Genomic DNA, 6000 nt, shown 5'->3' on the forward strand with positions numbered 1-6000 from the left:
CTCTGTCTGACTGTGTTCTTGCATGTGGGTTCGCAACCTTAAAACCGACATGACAATCATTTGAGGAACGTGGACAAAATCCTAACTCCGTGCACATTTTTCTCTCAAAAATCTGCAATTTTGTAAAACTGTTGGGAAAATCTAGAAATCTACGTTTGAAAACGTGTTATAGCTCGAAAGGAAAACTTTGTTGAATTCTTTGCCGCTGTAAACGGGTCAGTGTTCAGGTGGAGGGTCGTTCTGCCGCAGCCTGCCTCCTCTCCTGTCATCCCGTTTGCCTCGGGGCGACAGACACTTCAGCTCTGACGCTGATCAGTCCTGATGGAGGGAGCTTTGTCCCTGTTTGTTCACCTAAAGCACCGTCATGTCACAGCACCACCTGGACGTGTAGCTGTCCCTCACTCTGACACAGTCGTACCTGAATACCACAGTCCTTTTGATCCCATTTTGAGATTTTGACTCTGTAGTTTGTAGCAATAATAACTTACAATAAAATGTATTATTAGTAATAAAGTCATCATGTTTCATATTTCTATCAACAATCTATCAGGTCAAATTATTTCCCTCCCATTTAGCTTTAGTAATCTCTGTGTCATATCAGAACGTGAAACTTTTTTTTTTTTTTCAAAACTGGTCCAAACTGCAACAAGCAGTCAGATGTGCAGTCAGATGACAATACAAGTCATCAGGGCAGACTTGTATCACAAACATCTCAGCAGACCCCACACATCCTGGACCCAGGAACTGAAGCCAACTCCTTGTTTGTGCACACAATCTTGGCCAATAGAGCTGATTCTGATTACGTTCTCTGCTCTGTTGCTGTGTTTTCTGTTGTCCTTCATTATCAATTATCATCATAAAGTTTAATTCAGCAACAAAGAAATTCAGAATGCTTTACCTGATAAAAACCAAACAGTGGTTTTCCTCCCTCAGAATGTATTTAAAATTGACCATTTTTATTCAGATTTAGACCAAAAATAATCAAACCAATATGACAAGATTTGGTCAAAACACGTTACAGTGGTAAAGTGGTACGGCCTGAATCATCTTGACTAGTGATAAATTCATTCTCGCTGGGACCTCAGTAAGCCTAACAGTCTGTGGTTGCCAGTGGTTGGCAAAATTACCAAGGTGCATAGGATGAATTTCTGTAGCTATGCCGATGATACTCCGCTGTGTTTATCCATCGATCCTGATGAATCCAGTCAAGAGACTCATTGAAGTTGTGCTGCTGTGAGTTGGTTTGTAGTTTTTTATTTTATAATTTCTGTTGTCTTTTTAGTACATCTTATTTTGCTTTTAATGCTTTGAGTTAATTGTTATTCTTGTCTTGATTCATCTGTCACTATTGTTCGACTGACTGACTTGACATCTAAATAAAATGGATTGGATCGGACATGCTGACCACTTTCCTGACTCTGGTAGTTTCTCCAGCCTCAAATGATGTCATATCTTCAGTTATTGCTGCTTTTAACGTTGTTTTCTCATCTTTACTCCCGTTATATATGCTTAACGGGAGTAAAGATTTAGCTGTGACACTTTCTTAAAGGCTAGCCTACTGCTGCAGAGAACTCCATGTTCTATTTCCATAGAAGATACAATTGTCCCTAGTTTTCTCCCACAAAGAAATTTGGCAGATTGCTGTAACTATTTGTACTCTGTTATTTATATTCCATAAATTTCACAATCCCATCTGATCTCATCTGTTTAGCTGTGTTTCTCTCCTCCATGAAGCCTCTAAAGAAGCTGCTGATGCCATTAACTCTTTGCTTTTTCTTTAACATAGAAAATACTCCTAGATCAGTTTGTTTGTCTGCTCTATATTTATAAGAAAACTCATTTCCACTTTCATCACATGCATGCTCAATATAAAGGTTTGGTGGGCATTTTCACCTGGACATACACCACCAGTCTTTTTGCTCGTAATGAGAGTCAGGTTTTAATGGAGGGGTGGACTTTTCCTGGAATATCACCATTCAGACAGGATGTGCTGGATGACTTGTGATTAGCTGGCAATTTATTCTAGTGGGCACGATTGAGAGGAAGGGGCCCTGAAATGGTAATGTGTTTAAATGTCAGAGGAAAGGTAAGGTTCTCATCAACCTTTGGTCACCCGTCCGCTTTGAATATTCTTATTGCCATCATGTATTAGTAATGAGAGTTGAAAAGTAAGTAAAATTTAACCTTCGCTGTACCTGAGGAAACTATGAATATTAACGAAGCCTATTATGTGTACCTGATCTGAAAGAATTTTAACCCTGGTCCTGGATCGCTCGCTAGCTGAAAATTAAATTTCTTTATTTCTGTCCCCATCACTTTTCTTCTCCTTTTGCATTCCCTATTTTAACATTCTTTCCCTTCCCTGCAATCTCCTCTTCTCTGTTAGCTTTTTTGGTTTCCATTGTTGCTCTTTTCAATAAATTCATCTCCACACCTGTCATTTCTATTATTTTATTTCTCAGATTGACTCCCATCTTTTGTTTTTAAGCTTAATTCATACTTAATTTAAGTTGATCCACAGCAAACATCATCTGTAGGCACTTTACAACACTAACCAGTCCCATTTTTTGGAATCCACATCAGTCTGAATTAAATTCAAATCATCCAGTTCACCCAAGACAATCATATAGTTGCAATCCAGTTATGGTTGGTCAGTAAATTAGCACCAATAACTGGGAAATGTTCAGCAAACAGAGTCAATAACTTTGCAGTAATCCATTTGTCTGACGAGATTTCATAAGTAACAGTGGAACAGTTGGGAGAAGATGCTCTTACTATGACATTTCTGTGGAACGCGTTTGTGTAACTTACTTATTCCTGGTGCAAAATCATTCCACTGCAACGAGGATTTGAACCCCAAATCAAATATCTATCAGTTAACAAGTTCTGCGCCTACTTTTACTGAACCCACACAGCCTCGTCCATGTGGTGGAAACATTTCGTTTGCTAACACGTTTCTGCCTGATTGAGGCCAAAGTAACAGCTGGACCAGATGACACCCTTCTTCTTCCTTTCTCTTCTCCTCATTATTTGGCTCTCTTCTCTTTCTGTCAGTCTTTTCTCTCCGTCTTCTCATTTCTCACGGGAGGGGAGAAAGCTGTTTGCCATGCAGAAATGCTGTTTGCATAGATCAGGCCAAAGTGGGACGTGTGTGTATGCGTGTGTGTACGTGTGTGTGGCTTTTATTCCCTAGATTGAGGCTTGATCAAGGCATCATCAACACACACACACAAACACACACATGATCCCACCCCTGAGAGTCTGGTGCTTTGACACATCTTTCTGCAAAGGACAACAAAGATTATTACTGTTTCATTGCAATAATTAGGCTCTAAAAGTGAGGCTGGATGTTGTCTGTCTTTAAATTAAACAGAATGATGTGAAAAGATGTCTTGAAGCGTCTATGGGTATGCACAATAAAAGATTTTTCAAAAGGAAACACTGTAAAACCACACAAGTGTTTTTGGTCTACTTTCCAAAGCAAACATCTTAGTACACTTGAAATAAGGCAAAATTAAAAGTATTATTTCAGCAAGACATAAGGATGTGTTTCAAGCAAATAATTACTTAATACTAATTTTAAAAAGTACCAGTGCTAATGGCAGATTGTTTAAATTATAACAGGACATATTTCCCGTGTTAAAAATAAAATAATCTGCCAGTAGAAACTAATACTTTTTCATCGATATTATAGAATTATTGACCTAGAACAAGCTCCTATATCATTCTAAAATGTTACCTGTGAGTTAGTTTTGTCTTATTTCCAGTGTAGGATATTTTCACTACAAACTGCACCATACAGTTAGTGAATACATTTGGAGACCCTTCTGATTTAATAAATGTGATAACTGTCTTTAATCAATCCGTCAGTCTCTTCCAGATGCCACTGATCAAAACCTTTTCATCACCGTGAGCCGGGCCAAAGAGTTTTCCAAAGAAAGAGACAGAGGCTGGAAGGGAGAACGAGACTGTCAGCTGGAAGATGCTGAGAAGCTGCTGTGATTATTTGGAAAAGAAAGAAATAGCTAACTTATTTTGGGTCGATCTTACGTCATGGAGTGATGATGGTCATATCAGAGGTGAAGGATCAGCTCTGGGTTACATATGAGGAGCTTGTTGCTAATCGGAAGAGAACTGCCACCATAGTCATCAAGACTACCAATTACATTGGCACTCCTGGTTACTTACTGAAAAATAATGTTAGAAGTTTGTGGGGTTTGTTTAAATAACAGTTTTTCTTGATATGTTTGTCTGTGTTTGTCGCAGGTATCTAACTGTAAGATATTTGTTATTTCCTCTGCTGTACCGCTCATTCTGTTTGATAGGAAGATTAGATCAAATGTGTCTAAAAAGTTTTCATGAAAAATCATCTTGCCATCATTAAACCTTAGAAAACTTGAGTCTGTCAGTCAGCCTCTTATCATTCTGCTCATCACTGAAACCATCCTCACCCTCTCCTCCTCCTCTGCTTCCTCTTCCCTTCTTCACCTCTTCCTCCTCGAGCCCTTTACACCAAATTCAGTCGGATTCCCACTCTGAGCTGGGAGCTATCGATTTGCCGGAGTGATAGAGGTGGGAGGTGTGCTCACAATGCAGCGGGGGTCCGGCTGCTCAGGCTGAATCTTTCACAGGGCCCAATCGATAACGGCTCCTTTTCTCCCCCTTCAAAGGTTTTCATTCATACAGACAAACACAGAAGAGGGAGGAGGAAGTTGAGGACGCACGAGGAACGAGTGACGAAGAGGGCTGCTTTTCTTTTCTTTCCTTACTCATTGTTTCTCGACGGAATCGTCGGCTGACCTCAGGTCAGACCCAGGGGGGAAATGAGGAGGAAAAGCAAAGGGGAAAAGTGAGCTGTTTTTAAGGGAGGACATGAAAAAGTTAGGTAGAGGGTAGAGCTGGAAGTGAAGCGGAAACCAGTTTATAAATGACCAGTAAAACGGTGACAGATTGGGACGACCAGAGGAGATGAAGCGTTAGAGATTTTTTTTACGTAACGAAGAGGAATCCCGAGGACGCTGAGGATCTGAAGCAGGGAGTGTGAGAAAGTTTTCCCTCAGCGAGGGTCAGACTTCTATAGGCTTTTCTCAGTAGATTCTACCTCAAGGTTATTGCATCAGCTTTCTTCTTCCTTTATCGTTCTATCACCTTTCAATGCTTTCCCACCTTCTGCACCCTTCTGCACAAAACTTTTTTTCTTCCACCTGTTCCCCTGTTGCTCCTATTTTTCATAAACATTGGATTGCTTCCAAGCTCGGCAGGCACCACCGCTGCCGTATTGGAATAGAGAATCTCCTGAGTTATAAATTTCCCTCTGTAGATAAATATCTATAAACCCAAAACCGAGCTTGACAAGTTTACACCTTCAAGTTTCAGAAGTTTGATTGATATCTTTGAGGGCAAAGCTGCTATAGTATTGATGTGTATCGATTAGAAGATCCTTGAGTATCTGAATATAAATTTCTGTGTTGGTGTATACAATGACATGTACTCCATTTTCATAGAAACTTGAGCTAATTGGGGGATTTCAAAATACACAGATTTGCAAGTGAAAGTAAACAAATGTTTTTCCATCTTAAATTTGAGAAAATATTCTGCAAATCAGGCAGAAAACGATCAAAACAGAGAAAAAAAAAGTCATAAACAGCACATATTACCTGACTTTATTAACAGTTTGATTTTGTGAATAAAAAGACATTAATGTTTTGTCTCGAAACAGATTCTACATTCGTGTGACAAAGTGGTAAAGACTGTATTTATTAACAACATATTTCTAATTTATTTTATCTCCTTACAGCTGTCCATAATGATTTAAACTTCCTGTTGTAACTTACATTCTAGCCAGAGTATTTTTGTGGTATATTATATTACAGTTTAAAGCTAACATTACTGAGCCAGTAGACACATTTCAATGTTTTTTCTGTTGCTTGGTTTGACCTATTTTCTAATGGTGCAGACTAACGGAGTGCAGGTGTGTTTCCAGTTCTGTAGGAAACCAGT

This window comes from Poecilia reticulata, chromosome 14, assembly GCF_904066995.2.
Source record: "Poecilia reticulata chromosome 14, P_reticulata-male-v2, whole genome shotgun sequence".
Taxonomy (NCBI): domain Eukaryota; kingdom Metazoa; phylum Chordata; class Actinopteri; order Cyprinodontiformes; family Poeciliidae; genus Poecilia; species Poecilia reticulata.